The following is a 19,665-nucleotide window of genomic DNA, read 5'->3' as shown; positions in this document are numbered from 1 at the left end:
CTGTTAAGGAGCCAGCTTTTAAGCAAGGGGCCTGTTTCTTCTCCCACTGAATTAGTGGCAAAGGTTCCACTGATTTCAAGAAGAGTAGACTGAAGCCCAGTGTATCAAACTGTCAGAAAGCAGTTCTCTTTGAAGAATTCTACAGTACACTTTGCAAGAATATTAATAGTGGTATCTTTGCTAAGGTTCAAACAAACAACTGCATTTCTAGCCACCCAATGAAATGTCCTTGCTTTACCTGGATAAGTGTTCTTTTCTATTCAAGAGAGTGTTTGTGTATGCTGCTTTTGTGCCTTCACCCTAGAAATAATCATTTATATGATGAATACGGTGATCGCTACTGTATGTGTGTGCGTACATATACACAATTTGTCTAATACTTTTTAATCTTTGAATGAGGGAGTTCGAGAAATCCCAATTAATAACAATAACGGTTTATTCAATTCCTTCTGTTTCTAAATAATTTCAGTAGTATCAAGATGAACACATAACAGGAGCTTAAAATAAAGTTTTTCTGATGGCTGTTAGTTGTAAGATATATTTTTTAAAAAATCATAGGAATAGCAGAAACCCACAACAAAAACATCTACTAACTTGACAAATAAAAATTTGTTGCAACATTTTTCTTGTATTAATGTAAACACAGTCACTGAAAGAGAACAAAACATGTAATTTATCTCAGGATAGTGACTGCATTCTGTTGTATCCTAGAGCAGGCATTCATTATAGTAAAATGCTTTGTTAATATTTCATTTTGGGTTAGAGAATATTTTTTCTCGCTTTCATTTGGACAATTTAATCTTGAATGTTGCTCTAGAAAAATAGGAAAAATGTTGCATTAATAGAGCAAAATTAGTTGAAATACTTGTATAAACCATGATTAATCTAAGAGGCAAACAATGAAAATTTATTTTAATGAAAATAAATCAAATAAAAACCAGTTTTAACAAACAATGAGTTAGATTCCTCATATTGCATTTACATTCTAGGGCAAGTAATAAAAAAGCAACTGAAAACTTATTAGAATAATTAACAGCCTTTAGCCTATTTAAATAACAGGAACGCTGAATTTCAAAAGTCTTGGTGAAAACGTTTAGACTTCTGGTTTATCTCTATTAGAAAAATTGTGCTCTAGTACTGGGTATTGATAAAAAAGTAAACAAGTTTTCTTCTACTTTTCAGATAAGTCTTTCCTTGGGGAATACAGATGCTCTTTTCTACACAGAGCATGCCAGTTATGGCACCATACCTAAAAACTAAGCAATGAAAGACACCTCAGTGGCTCAGTGATGACCATTTAAGATGGAAATAGTGTTAAAGGGACCCTGTGAGTCATAAGGCTACAGAGTATCCATCTCCCTATGATTTTTGAAAAGTTTTTACAATAGGAAGGGGACAATCAGCCTTCCAAAATGAGAGCTGCCACTGTGTTGAAATTTCAGCTCCCCCGCAGATTGGCCCAACAACAAACTGTTTGTACAAGGTCCTGGAACACTATTACAAGCAAGTATGATACCAATAAACATGGATCACATGTGAGACAACGGTGTGAGTAGATTTTTACTGATTTCCATAGGGGTATATTAGACTAGCAAATCTCCTAAAGCCATGCTAATCTTTGAGCGTACTAGTCATACAACCATTAACATCAGCTGCAATAGACCTCTGCTTCACATTCCCCTACAAATCAATACCTTGCAGAGTCAGCAGTATGGAGCAGGCCAAATGAACAAAGGAATGGCACGGTGCTTCCACTGCCACAACTAACAGTGATTTAGTTGTTTGTGAGAATGGGTCTATGAAGGCGCAGCCAACCTCTGAGTGCCCCCTGGCAGACCTGTGTGGCACTGCAGGTGTGGCCCACATTAATTTCCAAACAAATACCACTTTAAACATCCAGGGTTAAGATAAGCTAACATACTATTAGCAAAATACCATGTCCCCTTTTAAGTCAGCTTTCACAACAGAAATCATTGTAACAACAGTTCACAAGAACCCTGGCTCACAAAACATAAAGTCCCCACCCAAAGTCTCTGAATCAAGTCAGGCTTGTCTCTGGGTGCCAAGAGAGAGCAACGTCCATCTACTGCAGCCTGCCTACCTTCTTCCCCCCCGCTCTGCTTCCTGTTTGTTTATATAACTTAGCCTACAAGGCAGGGCAGGGACTCCTTGATTATCCTAGGCTGTAGGCTCCAGCCTGTCCCTTAAAGGAATAGTATCTTTTTTCCAAACTCATTTTCACAGGGTCAAAAATATAATTGGGCAAATAATTCATAACAAATAGTTTGAATACTTCTCCTGTTTTGGTTCATGAACCACGTGAGATCAGATCACAGTTTTCTTTCATTTGTTGTTCAAAACTATTTGCCAAATGATTTCTGCTAATGATTCTTATGCATGGAGAGCATTCAACATTTGAACTCTGAAATGTATTGATTGGACACTTGGGTCTCATGGAATGTTTCTGTTCCTTAATTGGATGAGCATAACTCTTAGAACCAGGTTTCCAACCTGTAGCTTGAAACTACAGATTTCATATTCGCTTTCTATTAATATTCTGCAATGCTCACTTTAAAGTCTCTCTCTGGGTTCCTGACAGTAAACTCTTTCTAGCATATTCACAGAACGTGACCACAAAAATGACACCAACAGGGTCCAATTTCAATTACTTCAAATAAATTTCAATAAAACATATTTTGTATTACTTCCAAAGCACTATAGTGGTGGTGGTGGGATTTTAATGGTATTACAGCCCTTCTTTTAGTAAGAAACTTTTGTTAATATTTGGACAGTGCTGTAAATCACTTTCTCTATGTAGTGTTAAGTATGATTAAAACATAATTTTTATAGTGTTGAGAGGGGTTACAAAAACATTAGGGCCTCAGTTTAGGAAAACACGTGCACCACATGCTTAACTTTAAAGCATGTGGTAAAATCTCATGATTAAACATGTGTGGAAGTGTTTTCCTTAATAAAGATGCTTTTCTGAAGTGGAGGCTAGGTGAGATTGCATTTTAAGCATGACAGCTGCGACAGTGTTCCTCGGAATATATCACTTTTAGGTAGAGGATAGATCAGATTCATCTCTGGTTTAACTCATTGAAATTTGGTGTCATGTAACACACATACATTTGTTAACATTATTTGCTCAGATATATACTTTTGTACAAAGAAAATGACATTTGGTAATGGTATTTATAACATTCAGACACTACTGTAGGAAGAGCCATACAAGTATTTAGATAGGTAAGTATGATTATTAGTATTCAATACATACATTGGACAGAAAATATTAACTGTAAAAGGTATAGACTTCTGATGGCATAATCATTTTTCAAGAGTAATAAATTAAGTTAGATGTTCCTGTGATGTACATGCGCAACTCTTATTGATGTCAAAGAGAATTGATGTGCAGTCTCAGGTCATAGCATGACATTGCTTTTAACCGATACATAAAAGTAAATCAAATCAGTAAACCAGTAGCTATATAGTACACATTGCAAGTGTTGTTCCACATTCTTCACTGTTCTTTTTTTTTTTTTTAATAAAAGTGAAATAACACTGAGTTAAATTTACTTCAACGTGTTTTATGGAATTACTACTATTCATAAGAACTGAAGTGACATCTGATGGTGCAGGAAAGATTCAAATTCAGATAAGAACAGAAGACATGTCTTATAGAACAAACCAATATTTAGCCTATACAGGGGGTCCACTCTGACACTGACCAGTGCCAGATGTTTACATGTAAGATGTTCCCAACCAACATGCAATATTCTATCAATTGTGTGTAAAGGGATCAGTCTTCTTCTAACCCTCTTTGAAGTTCTGATTGTAACCTAAACAACTAGTAGTGATAACCCTTATATTCTTTATATTTGCTAGTGTAACTGTAGATGCTATGCTTTTAAATATCTTCCCCATTTTGAACTTTACTAAGCGGTTTACCTCAGTAATATCATATAGCATGGAGTGTCAGTAAAAATGCTTTTTCGCTCAGTGATACGTTCAGCTACATGTGGAGAGATGTTCCAACAGTAGATAGAACTAGTAAAGGAAGCCAACATGAGCAGAGAAGCTAATACTCTGCTTTTTAGAAAGTGTTTTGTTTATGTATGTTCAAACAAGCCCACAGCCATATCTAGTCCATAAAACCAGCACTTACATGAACATTAATTCAAACTCTTGCTGACCTTGGTAACATAATGAGGGTAATATTTTGGCAAGAGTTAACTGTTCTTAAACTGTTTAGAGAAAGTATGCACTGCACCAGCATCAGCAATATAGATCTGCTTATTTCACATATTTCTTTCCAAACATCTATCACAAACAATGCAATGAAAATTCCAGTTTGCAGTCAACTTTCATTTTTCCTATGTAGCCTTTTCATAATATCCTACGGTACTGACTGCAGGATTTCTCTCTCTCTCTCTCACACTCAGATACACTTTATAGGATTTCCTTTCAATACTATGCCATTGCTATGGAGCAATCTGTAGTGAACTGACATGATTTAAGAAGAAATAGTGCTTTTCACCTGGGTATTATAAGGCATCATACCAGGCCTCCTGACCCCAGTGTGTGGCATCAACAAGCTACATAATCTCATGGAGCAGGCAGCTGTGCTCAGTAGTGATAACAACTTGTTCTTAACTGCAACGTAATAGTAAAGGCCTTTTGTGGTTTGTGTAAGCGTTTTAAGACTTGACCAATAATTTTAATGTGGAAATGAAAGATTCTGTGTACCCTGCACATTATCATCATTTGGAATATCTTCTTAGTTATGATGAAGACCTGTAAAAATGACCTGAGTGGATCCTAAAGGCTCAGAAGCCAGAAGACAAAAAGAACCCCATTTTATTTTTATTTTTTAAGTCGTGGCTTTTAAGCCAATTTCATTATTTTTGGAGTCTGATCACACAGCAATGCTGTCTATAACAATGAAGACATGCTATAGAAGTTGATCAGATCATCAGTCAAGTATGTCCAACCTACAGGTCACACCACACAAACAAAACGCTATTTGATGCTGCAATGCTACCCATGTTATCTCCATGCAGGAGAGTCAGGCTCTGTCTCTGCCATACTCTCGGTTCTTTGGCTAGGAGTTTTGCAAAAGCTGTGTGCTTTATCCTCAAAAGAACAGGATGCCTTGTGTTGCTCCAGAGTGACCCTTCCAGTCAGTGATGTAAACAGGAATATGATTGCCATCCTGTGCTGTCTGCCAGAAGTGTGCTGACTGTCACACAGGACTTTGAAGATGGGAGTAAAAGTGTGTGCGCGGAGGGAGGTGGGGAAATGGAGGAGTATCCTCTGAACTTTGCCAAAGGAAGTTGGCATCATCTTCACCCCAGGAGAGAAAAAATCCAGCATGTTATTTGCTGTTGCAGATATGAAATATATAAATGACAGGGGCCACTAACATCTCTCCCTGTAGTTAGTTGACTAACATTTTCCATTATAAAGGAGGTATTAAATGGAGGACAAGTCACAAGAATCCATTGTCTGTAGCAGACCTGTGATATGTGCCAGTGAGAATGTCCTTTGGCCAGGGAAGTCCCTTTTTCTTGTCCCATGGAATTCTATTCAATATTGCTGGTATAGAAACTATTAAAAATCACCCTTTTCCTCACATTTCTAAAGAAAATGTTAGCAGCATGTCAAAACAACTAGATACACCAACATTCCCAAGTGCTGGGATTATGCTGCCACCAAAGAAGCAGGAGGAGGGACAGCAGCAGCCTCCCCTGTACCTGGGAGCTGCCAGAGCAGTTGTAAAAGTTGAGGAGAGGAGAGATAAGAACTGGGATGCAGTTGAGAAGCTGGGCCAATTCCTGCCCCAAGTGGAGTACCCAGAAAAGGGCACTGGCCAGAAAGGCCCTACATTGGACCCTCCTGTCTCTGTTCCCATCAAAGCTCCCCCTCCTACCGCCTCCCCATTATAATCCTGTCTCTGCCCCCAATCCCCACTGCCCATCCCAGTCTCTTCATCTAGCTAGTCCAAGTCTCCCCCAGTCTCTCTGCCGGCCAGTCCAAGTCTTCTTCTTACTCCTCCAGACTCTTTTTCTCAGTCTATTCCCTCCACTGTCCCCTCCCTCCAGATCTGGCTCTTGTCAAATCTGCAGTCAAGTCAAGAGGCTTACTCCTCTATACTGCTAAGGCAGCGGTAATCAAACTTCACTGCAGCTTGACCCTCTTCTGACAAAATTACTACATAACCCTGGGGGAGGGGCAGAGCCTGAGACCCACCAACCCTGGTGTGCGGAGATCGGGCCGAGCCCAAGCCCTGCTGCACCAGGTGGGGGTGGAGTTCTGGCTTCAGCTTCAGCCCTAGGTTCCAGCAAGTCTAATGCTGGCCCTACTCACCCCATAAATATGGGGTCACAACCTACTTTAGGATCCTGATCCACAGTTTGAGAACCACTATGCTAAGGAATCAGCATAGGGAGCACTGAGAGCATAGGAGAGAAGCCTTGCTACTCTCAGCTCTGGTCGCTGGCACTGCAGTGGCATGCAACTACTGGACGAAGCAATTGCAAGGAAACTCTTGCTCTGCCTCTGCAGCCTTAGGCTGAAGCTTGCTCAGTGCAATCAGAATCTTTAGAGAATTAGTTGCCAGATAACAAGTCTCAAAAGGAACATGTGCAAACTGAGATTTTTCAAAGACTTATAACTTGGCTAAATTTGGGTGTGTTTTCACAAGGATAGGAAAAGGCACTTCTCCGTCGTCATGGCATCACCTGATATATTTTTCATGAATCTCATTCTTAGAAACAAATCAACCATTTTTGCTGAAACTTAAAAAAAAAATCCACCTGGCATGGAAAATTTCAGCCCAAATGGTTAAAATTTGGTAAAATGTATAAGCAACTGAAAACCAGTTCTTATAAGAAGTAGTGTTGGGCAACTGTAGCTATAGGCAGAACCACCACACCATCTATAATATGTTATGTAAAGACAGACAAAGTTTCTGTCAATCTTGCAGTCAGCCTATTTTTAGGGTAGAAAAAGGGATCTGGACCAAATCTTTCCAACCTGGACACCTAAAATTATGCTCTTAAATCCATATTTAAGCATTTATATGCTTAATGCTTGACTTTCAGATTTTCTGAGCACATACGGTTCCTGCTCAAATGGAACTGGAGGGTTTCATCAGCATTAAAAAAAAATCAGGCTACTTTTATTTAAGTGCCAACTTATGGACTCAAAAGCCTAATTTTAAGCACTTAGGTTTGAAAATTTTGACTTTGACATTTTGTGGTGATTCATAAAATCCTAGTCAAAAAGAGCTGGTTATATATGCCATACTAGTGTGATATAAATATTGAAAAGATGTATTTAGCAATAAAAATATTTGTCAAACACTAATAAACACAAGATACGAATGCAGTTTTTTCATTATGTTTTAAAATGTGACAGTTATTTAGCCACTATCCTGTGAAGGATCTGGCCTGAACCCTATAAAAGAGAAGACTAGCTTTTTTAAAAAAAAAAAAAAGAGGTAATGTAAACACAAAGTATCAGTGCTAATAGCCAAAGAGTTTTCAATCATTATTTTATACTCTTAACTTCCATCCCAAAACACTTTCATTATCTGCTGCAGGAGATGAGCTTTGTTACATTTTGCAATTTGCAGCAAGGTTATAGTTCTGAATGACGATTCTCATTTCTTTCATGTCCTAGTTCACAAGAAAAAACATTCTTTACTTTAAGGCAGTGGAATGCTTTAATTCTAATTTATTTGTGTGTGTTTTATAATATTCACTAATTCAAAGCAAAAATTTATAGCAAGGCACAGAAGGAACAGATCCTAAACATTAAAAATGTACTGCAAGGCTGACACCTGTTGGTGAGACGTGCTGAGCAGTAACAATCTCTTTAAAATTCTATATTTAACTGTTAAAATACATTCTACCTCAGCCTACAATTAATACCTAGATCTCCACATCTGAGTCATCTCTCATTTTGAGAAAATGCTAGATACAAACCAAAATCAGAACACTGAATTACCTGAACTTTCAGGAAGATTTAGATCCTTATCTAAGCTTTGCAACTATGGTCTATCCCCAGTTACAACAAATCAGAGTATATGTCATTCATAGCAATTATTTGTTTTTAGAGTTATTTAATATAGCATTTCATTGCACTAGGGCCCTGATCCAGCAAAGCACTGACAAACATTCTTAAAGTATTCCCATCAGTATGGATATAATTTTGTCACAGCAAAATTATGCCTAATTCACGGCACAGTCACAATTTAAAAAAAAAAATCTATCAATCATTTGATGCTATGGTCAGAGCACCAGTGTGGACCCTACTGCCATAGATTAACAGTTGATTAGTTTATTTTGATCTTCGCTTTGATCTAGTACAAATCATTAATGTGCGGGAGCAGGGTCCATATAAATGGCAAAATTACAAAATCATAAAAGGTCAACGCTATTGCAGAAAAGCTGATATAAATCGCAAAATTTTCCAGTTCCATGATAGTGGTAACCACCATGACTTAACTGTATCTTTAGACACTGTATGGTGGAAAGTGAAAACAAAACACTGCTGCTCAGGTCAACAGCAGTGATATCTGTTTAACAGAACATCAGCAGTGCCAAGGGGCTTGCGCAAGGGGGGGGCAAGCAGCGGCACAGGCCCCCCCAATCAATAGGGGGCACAGAACTCCTCTTGGGCCAGGGCAGTGAGAGCCAGCTCCTTTGGTCTCAGGGGGCACAGAAAGTTCCCCTCCAAAAGTGGCCAAATTTTTATTACTGTGCACAGCCCTGGTGCCAAGGCTTTTCCTCTGCCTCCCAGCCTGCATAGGAACAAACTTGCAGAAGCAGAATACAGATGGGTAGCTGGGATACACAAAGAATAAAGCTATGTGCAGTGCTATTCCTCCCACCACATACAGCAGTAGCTAGTTCCTCCATATGAACACTTTAAGAGTAACATAAGAAACAAAGGATATAACCAGCTACCGAGGTCAAATGCCAGTCTATGAAGCAAGTTCTCCTGGTAAACTAATATAACAATGTGCCATGCTCCCATTTTAGAGGCTGGTCCACATGAAAGAAAAAAACCTACTACTACCACTACCAGAATTACTCAAGGAGGTAGTGACCTATGATTTTGGAGTTGATGGTTCCACGTTCAATCCCTCCCCATGATGATCCTCCAAGAAGGGAACATGACTTTTTTAGCCAATGGATTACATTTAAAACTGCCACATAAACCGCTATTAACCAGAGCAGCAGTTGTTTCATTTTGTGCTCTACGATTCTCACTGCATGGAGTCACAGAATGCTGCCGGCACGGGGGAACCAATGGCAATACTGCAATTGTGTCAGTCATGCCGCCACTGCGTGTCAGGGGAAGGAGCATCAACAGAAGACAACTGCAAGGGAACTTAGAGCAGGTTCTCTTACCTCTTCCTGTCACAGTGCAGCCTTGTCTTGGCTTCCCTGCTAATCACTAGCATCCCCATCATGGGGCAGGTAAATTTAGCCCTTGGCTGCATTAAAAATACTCCACCCCTTCCTGGGTAAACAAGAGTTTCATAGACTCATAGATTCATAGACTCTAGGACTGGAAGGGACCTTGAGAGGTCATCGAGTCCAGTCCTCTGCCCTCATGGCAGGACCAAATACTGTCTAGACCATCCCTGATAGACATTTATCTAACCTACTCTTACATATCTCCAGAGAAGGAGATTCCACTACCTCCCTAGGCAATTTATTTCAAGGTTTAAACCACCCTGACAGTTAGGAACTTTTTCCTAATGTCCAACCTAAACGTCCCTTACTACAGTTTAAGCCCATTGTTTCTTGTTCTATCCTTAGAGGCTAAGGTGAACAAGTTTTCTCCCTCCTCCTGATGACACCCTTTTAGAAACCTGAAAACTGCTATCATGTCCCCTCTCAATCTTCTCTTTTCCAGACTAAACCCAATTCTTTCAGCCTTCCTTCATAGGTCATGTTCTCAAGACCTTTAATCATTCTTGTTGCTCTTCTCTGGACCCTCTCCAATTTTTCCACATCTTTCTTGAAATGTGGTGCCCAGAACTGGACACAGTACTCCAATTGAGGCCTAACCAGAGCGGAAAAATGACTTCTCATGTCTTGCTCACAACACACCTGTTAATGCATCCCAGAATCACGTTTGCTTTTTTTGCAACAGCATCACACTGTTGACTCATATTTAGCTTGTGGTCCACTATAACTCCTAGATCTCTTTCTGCCGTATTTCTTCCTAGACAGTCTCTTCCCATTCTGTATGTGTAAAACTGATTGTTCCTTCCTAAGTGGAGAACGTTGCATTTGTCTTTGTTAAACTTCATCCTGTTTACCTCAGACCATTTCTCCAAACAAACAAAAAGTCTTCAACCAGTTGCATTACCTAGGCCATAGCCCTCTACTGGGGTCTGTGTGACCTTCTTCCCTTGGTTGCAGGGTTCTACACCTTATAAAAGGGGTCCATCAACATGTATTGCACCACAACACCCTCTTTTTACCCCAAACGCCAGCTCTGAAACCCTAAAGTCCATTCCAGACTCAGATGTTCACTACACTTTTCCCTCAAAGCAGCAAAGAATCCTGTGGCACCTTATAGACTAACAGATGTTTTGGAGCATGAGCTTTCGTGGGTGAATACCCACTTCATCAGACCACGAAAGCTCATGCTCCAAAACATCTGTTAGTCTATAAGGTATTCACCCACGAAAGCTCATGCTCCAAAACTTCTGTTAGTCTATAAGGTGCCACAGGATTCTTTACTGCTTTTACAGATCCAGACTAACACGGCTACCCCTCTGATACTTTTCCCTCAAAGACACTTCCTATGCCAGCCAGCCTCATAGGCCTTCTCCCTAGTCCTTCCACAGATTTCTTCAGCACAGTACTTTTCAAGTTCCTTCCCTGCTTCCTCTCAGTTGTGAGCACCTGGGCAGGTCCTGCCTTGACCTCAGTCACAATCCTAGCAGCAGGCTGCTGCTTTCTCTAGGAATCCTTCATTGTAAGTGTGACAGGGTGCACCTACCCCGCACCAGCCCCAAAAGGGTTAACTGTACTTTGCAGGCTGAGGAAGCCCCACCCCTCCAACTCTGCTGGGCATGCTCAGCCTGGAGGCAGAGTATAAAAGGAAGCAACTGTAACCAATGATTTTAGTTTATTATCCGTTTATCGTGTAATGTTATGATTAATCAATGTTACATCATATATATTCACTGCATGTTAATTAGAATGAATTTGTTGGATTATAAAAGTATAAGATTGATCAGTATAAGACCAAGTATTAGACATGAATAAGACAAGCTGAAATGCATGAACCTGTAGAATGAGGCCTGCAAGACTTTAGCTTCGCTATTTTAGCCTTGGAGACAAGAAATGATGACATAAGTGACCAGAAAATAACCTGATGCCCTAAGATTATGGGAAAATAGATACCAAGTAGTAATATTGTGCAAAATTACTCAGAAGATTAATATTAGATCATAAAAATATTGTAAAGGTGCATCTGTCTCCGACATGTGTCTTAATCACAGGATACAGATTGTGCATTAATGCTAATGAGAGTAAAGGGAATATACACAGCCTATAGAAAATTGGGGTCCCTTAAGTTCCAGAGGACACAGACCAATAAGAGAAAAGAGGCTGACACTTTTATGAACATGCGCAGAAAGTAAGTATAGACAGAATCACATTATAAAAAGGGGATGCCCAGAATGGGAAAATGAGCTCCCTATGGGAGACTCCAGCAGGAACTATCCCTCTACTGACGATCAAGCCATGGAAGCCCCATCAGACGCCAACACTGTTGTTAAGGATGTGAGTATAAATATATATATGTAACTTGTGCATTGGTCTGTATAGAATTTCTGTATGCTTGAGTAATCATAGCTTTAACTGTACCATTAATAAAACTTATAAAACAGTCTAGACCTTGTACTTGTGTATCAGCAAAAAGAACGAGGAGTACTTATGGCACCTTAGAGACTAACAAATTTATTTGGGCATAATCAATTAAGGTGGGCTATCATCAGCAATCCTCGCTTAGAGACAGCCCCCTAACCTGAAGTAAATACTCACCAGCAACTACATACCACACAACAAAAACACTAACCCAGGAACCTATCCTTCCAACAAAGCCCATTGCCAACTCTGTCCACATATCTATTCAAGGTACACCATCATAGGACCTAATCATATCAGCCACACCATCATAGCTCGTTCACCTGCACATTTACCAATGTGATATATGCCATCATGTGCCAGCAATGCCCCTCTGCCATGTACATTGGCCAGATTAGACAGTATCTAGGCAAAAGAATATATGGACACAAATCAGAAGTCAAGTATTATAACATTCAAAAACCAGTCGGAGAACACTTCAACCTCCCTGGTCACTCAATAACAGACCTAAAAGTCGTAATTCTCCAACACAAAAACTTAAAAAACAGACTCCAACGAGAAACTGCAGAATTGGAATTAATCTGCAAACTGGACACCATTAAATTAGGCTTGAATAAAGACTGGAAGTAGATGAGTCATTACACAAAGGAAAACCTATTTCCCCATGCTAATTCCCCCCCTACTGTTACTCACACCTTCTTGTCAACTGTTGGAAATGGGCCATCCTGATTATCACTACAAACTTTTTTCTTCTGCTGATAATAGCCCACCTTAATTGATTAGTCTCATTATAGTTAGTATCGCAACACCCATTTTTTCATGTTCTCTGTGTATATATATCTTTCTACTGTATTTCCCACTGCATGCATCCGATGAAGTGGGTTTTAGCCCACGAAAGCTTATGCCCAAATAAATTTGTTAGTCCCTAAGGTGCCACAAGTACTCCTCGTTTTTTTTATATGATCCTAGAGACTCTAACTCTGAAGCAAGTAGCACAGGTGACTTTTACTCTGTTAGGCTTGAAACTGTAGCCGCCAGAGCCGAACCCACTGTGGTATAATGCCACTTTACAAAATTCACTTTAAATAAAATAAAAGGCTACACACCCCAACTCAGTCTGAGCAGGCTGCTGAAGGGGGAGGATGCAGACTGCAGACTCTCTCCAGGGAGCTACTACGGGCTCAGATTACAGAGTGACATCACGCAGAGTTCCAGACAGACTCCAGGCTGCCCAACAAACCTGGAGAAGAGACCATGCCAGCAGGAGCTATGCCATCCGAGGACCCCAGAGACCTAGGGGAACCATGGAGCATCACTGAGGGAGAAAGGGTAGGAAGCAGCCCAGGGGACTTAGACTTTTCTCCAGAGCACCAGTCAGCATGTTTCAGGAGGATCCTAGCTGACTTGGTCATGAGCACTCCCACCACCTCCAGGGATCTGGGCTGGGACTCAGAAGAGCAGGGAGGGTCCAAGTCCCCCTACCGTAGGTGCCACACCACACTGAGTGGTGCCCCATTTCCCCAATGGGCCAATAGGCCACACAATCCCACACAGATGGGCTACTCTATTGACTCCGGCCATTAGGATACAGTGCCCTGGTGGAAAGACCGCTTATTGACTCCAGCTAATAGGCCACACTGCCCTGATGGAAGGGTCGATTATTGACTCTGGCCAATAGGCCACACTGTCTTGAGTGGAAGGGCTGCTTTATTGACTCAGGTCTTTGGGCCACGCTGCCCTGACACTGGCCACTAGGCCATACTACAACATTTGATAGTCAGGGTCACAAACGAATGACCTAACTGGCTGCTATACAGTTTTTTCCTTCTTCTCATCATATGTGACCTGGCACCCATGACAGGGTGTACCTACCCTATGACATTAAGGAAAGGGAGTTTATTTAAAGCCCTGATGCCTTTCCCAGCAGCATAGGTGCCGATTCCGTGGGTGTGTCCCAAGTCAGTTCTGAACTATTGTGTTCTCCTAGATTTACATTTGATTCAGTGTTGCAGAATGTAAAATTAAATGTTTAATGTTCTTTGGTCTGTTATTCAGCCATCTACAGTCAAATCTGATTTTCAAGGTAGCAAAACAGGCAACAGGCAGGTGATGTGATGCCTGGGCATTATAATAAAAAGGTATATTATGCTTGCACCTGTTGTATTGTGCAGCATTGGAAAATTAACTTGATACAGTAGCTTAATTTGCATTCATGAAAATATTAGAAATTAGTATAATGGATTTAGAAGGAAAAGCAACTGTGGAAAAGACAATATAAAAGACAATCGATTTTTGAAAGTAGTTCTGACATTCACTCACAATATGAAAAAGAATAATATTAAAAATGATTTGTTTAATAAAAATAAATAATTAGCTGTAGGTGCATTGTGAAAGCCGTTTGTTTGGAGATGCCCAAAATCTGTCTAGTGATTTGATAAAATTTAGGAACTGGATATTTAAAAGCGTCAACGCTGATTAAGTAACCTCCTGATTTGAAATAAACTGAGAGACAAGGTAGATGAGGTAATATCTTTTATTAGACCAACTTCTGTTGGTGACAGAGATAAGCTTTTGAGTTTACACAAAGCTCTTCTTCAGGTCTGAGAATCTTACTCATGGCAGGTCTATGCTTAAAACACTGCAGCGGTTCAGTGATGTTGGTGTGTGTAGTTAATCCATCTCTGCAAGAAGCAAGTAGCTTCTTGCTGACACAACGCTGTCTATACCTCAATTTTCCTGTCTGTCAACTGTGGATAAGGATTTTTATCTCTTTTGGTAAAGCACTTTGATATCTATGGATTATTATTAGTGAGGTTTGCTTACAGTTAGGAGCTGCTTTTAGATCCTGATTTGCTCCCAGTTTTGCAAGTGATGTCAATGGTCAAATACACTTTTTTCATCTGCATTGACAAGAAGATTGCAACCCTTTCACTTGGCTGTGGACCTTCCCACAGCTAGGCATGCCTATGTGGTCTCCAGATTGGATTACTACAATGCACTACACATGTGGCTAGTTTTGAAGACCACCTGGAAGCTACAGTAAGCACAGTATGTGGCTGCCCACCAACTTAGCAGCATCAGCTGCAGGGAGCACACTCCAGCGCTGCACTGATCCTCCATTGCATATGGGTTCAGTAATGGTGTCATTGCTCTGTAAAGTCCTGCCTGCTGGAGAGACTGCCTTTGTGACTGTCAGATAACTGAATTGCTCCTGCTAACAATCCCCAGATCGGAATGACAGGGCATTCTCTGTGGAGTCCTCCATAGTGGAACTTCCTCCTCGATCTAACAGAGCCAAAGTCTGTTCATCACTAGGGCACAGTGCAATGCACATCAATTTTCTCAGACCTTTGCTGCAACAATTGATTTTTGGGCTTTGTATACAGGGCAACTGTGATCTATGTATACCGCTTAACTTAAGGAGTGAGAGTTAATGTGGTGTAATGCCCCTAGCAACAGTGGTAATAGCTTCATTATTATAAACTGGATAACATTTAGGGGTGGGAGAAGGAGCTACTGCTAGCAAAGATATTCACCAGCAAATGAGCAAGCACAGCCTGTTCTGAATATATTTGCTCTTCTGTTAGAAATCGAGTAAGTGGCTGCTCGCTCTGGCCCTCTCCGCATGTTGCATCATAGTCCCACATAATATTCCCTGTTCTTGACAAATCTCATTCCTCTTGTTACTGATAACAGGCATTTGGCTCCTCTGGCTTCTCTTGGATTTATTTTCTGCTGAGCTAGAATTTATTATTAGAATGCCAAATTCTGAGCTCAGTAATGTGTGTAAACAGGGATACTTCCGCCAAAGTCAATGGAACTACTTTAGGTTTACACAGATGGAACCAAAATTAGAATTTGGCCCATAGTTCTTATAATTTACCTGCTTCTTTTTTAAATTCTTCATGGATTAATTTAGGTTTGTAGGGCCCAGGGCTGGATTTTAATATTTCTTTTAATAAGTGGAGCTCACTATATGGGTTTATTCATGATCTCACAACTCAAAATCTTTTTTACATACAAACACTTATTGAGAAATTAGAGTGTAATAGCTAATCAGATGGAGCTGGGGCAAAGAGGAAGAGGAGAAGGAAAGAGAAGAAGGCAGCTATGTCAACCAAAGGTCAAGGTGCTTTCTAGCATACAGCCCAACTCCAAAACTAATATGAGGCAGGGGGGAGAACTAGAGAAATCATTGTTTTCTCGTTTCCTTCCATTCTTGTCTATTAAAACTTCCAGCAACTGCGTCAAAGCTGTGCTTGTGCTGAGAAATCTCTGCACTTATCTGCCCTAGCAACAGCTATGAAATAATTTTCATACAGCCTTTGATGATGATGTCTTAAAGTATTTGCTGCTTCACAGTATTGCACAGAAAATAATTCTCATGCTTTGGACACACTTCCTCTAAGCAGGTTTTTTTCCTTGTGCATTTTGCAGTGCCAGGAGCATTGATTAATGTGAATGTTTTAGCTGTAGTTGTTGTTTGTATATAAACTTTTGTTAAAACAAGTACTACAGAATAAATGACCTTTATACAGACACCTATTAAGGCACTAAAAGGCTTGGGTACATTCATCTGAGACGCGTATACATAACGATTGGACAATAAAGGGATCAGCAGCTGCAAGGGGGTTGAATTGAATTCTTTAACAATAGAAAAGTTTTTCAGGCCCAAATACCAGCAAAGAGAATTTTTTGCAGATAATCCAAGAGAAAGAAAATAATAAAAAAAAATGCTAGCCAACTTTGCAGCAGTTAGCATAAGGTTGCCATCTGAAACATGTCAGCTTAAGAGTGGCTCATAGTACCATTCTTTTACACAGCCACAGTCTTCAGAACTGTTTCCCCAAATAATCCCAGATGGCATGCCACAAAATTTCAATTCATTTTAAAAGCTTTCTTTGCTGTTATTATGTGATTGAAAGTGCAAAAGCAAGTTGCCATTCTCATGGCACTATTTGCATTGGCTATTATTCCCTAAAATCCCCTTTAAACAGCTACATTGTCAGCCCATAGGCCTCATTTAGGACTACAAAAAAGGCCAGATTAATTCGATCAAAGGGAGAGCCAAGTACAAAATGCACTTTTCAAACTGTATCAGAGTAGGTTCCCTTTACAGATCACTGCATGGCAAGCGCAGTGCAAAAAAACAACTGAAATAAAGCTTGAGCACAGACAGAAATAACTATGCATGGCTCATACGGAGCCTTTGGGGATCTTCCATCATAAAGCTCCTATTACAAATGATTAGAATTAAATATATTTAGAGACAGACTCAAAAACTAAGTAGCAAGCATCAGTCTGTGCACATTAGGCTTTCTGCCACTATTTACAAGAGTCAGTTTGATGCATTGCATGGGTTACCGAGCCAGCTATAGACATTTCTGAAGTCTTTATGCACGGGAATTTTTACTCGATTAACTAACATTTTCAATAAGGTTCCAAATAGGTACAGATCCCTCTCCGCACCACCCTGGGCATATTGTAGTCACTAGGCAGCAAAAAAAATTCAGTACCACAAAGGAAAAAAAAAGGCTGCTGTCATTTTTATAAAATAACCTATTTCAATGTTCAAGTTGAACGCACTCAAGTTAAGCATAATGTAGGCCTATATTTCTACAGCCAAATTGGCTCTAATGGTTTTATAATCTCACCTGGGGGTCTGGAGGTCGGAATAAAGCTGAGGTGAGCCAAGCTGGTGTTTTTGTCTCTTACAGAAGCTCCTTTGGCTATCTGAGCACGGTTATCCGTCTCTCTCTCTCTACTGGAGGTTGCTTAGCGGTGTTGCCCTTGGTTCTCTTACTCTCACTCCGAAGCGGTTTCTTCAGCAGCTGCTTTTGTGTCCTGAGAAGAACATTTTGCAGAGGGAAGGACTGCTGCACAAAGGTAGAGCAACCAAATGTGTGAAGTGATATGTGCCATTGCCGCTTAATGAATACATCGGGCCAAGAGAGACTTGCTGGAAACTGAGCAGCTGCAGCAAATATTAAAGTTATTGGCTGTCACATGGAGGTGGCTAAAGTTTTAGTTAGCCATTTCCAACCAATCTTTGGCTTTTTAAGCATTACTGAGTAAGTTTACCTGATATTATCTGACGTTTTTTCACTTCATAGAATAAGTGCTTCTTGCTGTATTAATCTTTTGAGACCATAAATGCCATGTTACAGTGAAGAATTGCTACTAAATAGCTCATACAATGAAAATGGCCTTGAAATTATTTGCAATATATCTAATGCTATGTAATGCATATGTTTTTGTGACAGCCTCACTACTATTTGAGTGCTGGCCCTGACTTACTCTTTGAGTTCTAACAACATCACCTTGTATGGGTCATGTTGGGGACAAGGGGAGAAGAAGAGTAAATTTAGAATTAAAATAGTTTTATTTTTTAAACTGTTGTGGTTACAGTGGGAAACATATGACACATTTACAGTTAGGGATGTGTTCTTGTGCATGTATATAGGGCTGAATTAGAGTTTAAAAAAAATCTATAAAGACTCATTTAAATACATATATATATGTCCCTTCAGATGCCCGCTGTTTATCCCTGCAGTTCATCTTTCTTATGTCTGTCAGATCCCTGCAAAAAGTTTTACAAAATGCAGTTTAAAAAACCCTCACATAAGAGGCTGCTCTTTCCTTTAAAAAAAAATACAATTTCAATAAGCATTTTTTCTGGCTGTTCCTCAATCAAATGGTATATGAATTACTACAAAAGTCAGCACTAAAGACCACAGGAGTGGTTTACATCCTGGCAAAATATAAAATGGAGGCACGTTTGATGAGTTTTATAATTCCTACAGAATTCGGCCCCCGTCCTGCAAACACTTATGCACATGCTTAACTTTATTAAAACCTGCTGGGACTACTAACAGTAGTGAAGTTATGCATGTGCATAAGGGTTGGCAGCATTAGGGTCTTAGTGGCTAACTAGTGTACCTCTTACTGGCTGCAGAAGGTCTCTGCAAGATGCTGGATGCAACACTTCCTTTTCCCCCAAAACTTGAAAATGATCTCTCCTGTATGTGCTCAGAAAATATTGGTGATAGAAATGTCAGACTTTTCTATCCTTTAATGGCACTCACATGAGACTCAAACACCTCTGCTCTGTGCTGTCCAGGTTAACCAAGTGATTTTTCAGATTGTCTGATAGAATAGAATAGTAGATTGAAAGGAAATTGAAAAGATAGGTGGCAGTGTGGGGGTGTCCTTTGATTGGATACTTTCCAGGCAGTGTGCATGCTAAAAAGCAAGTGACTGGGCCTGCGTCTGATCTTACACTAGTGCAAATCAGGAATTATTCCTTTGAACTCCGTAGAATTACACTGGTACACAAGGATCTGACTCAGGCCTACTTTGTTTTCAAATCCAGTAATTTTAGTCGGATTTCATTCATGTGTTCCAAAGATCAAGCAACTTCAGGGCACTAAATTCATCCTGATCTTCTGAGTTTTGATTATTTCTTTCTTTGCAATTTCATTTCTTTGCAATTGTTACTATAGCAATTCTTTTTGAAAAATTAGATTTCCTAGTCTCAAAATCTTGCAGTTTTCTTTGACTGGTTCTGTATATACTTCTGTATTTTGCAAAAGCCCATGCATCTGAGAAATCAACAGTCCACTGCTTTGCAAAAGGTAAACTTGCACCAATTTCTTTAAGTTTGTTTACCCTGTAGACTTTTAATAGCCTTGTGTCTTCAACCACAGCAATTACAACAGGAAGTCACCTGAGGGATATGGTCATCTGTTCACGCCAGAGATATCAG

Source organism: Gopherus flavomarginatus, chromosome 1 (genome assembly GCF_025201925.1).
Source record: "Gopherus flavomarginatus isolate rGopFla2 chromosome 1, rGopFla2.mat.asm, whole genome shotgun sequence".
NCBI classification, from domain to species: Eukaryota; Metazoa; Chordata; order Testudines; family Testudinidae; genus Gopherus; species Gopherus flavomarginatus.
The sequence above is the reverse complement of the archived record's forward strand: the minus strand, read 5'-3'. Positions refer to the sequence as shown.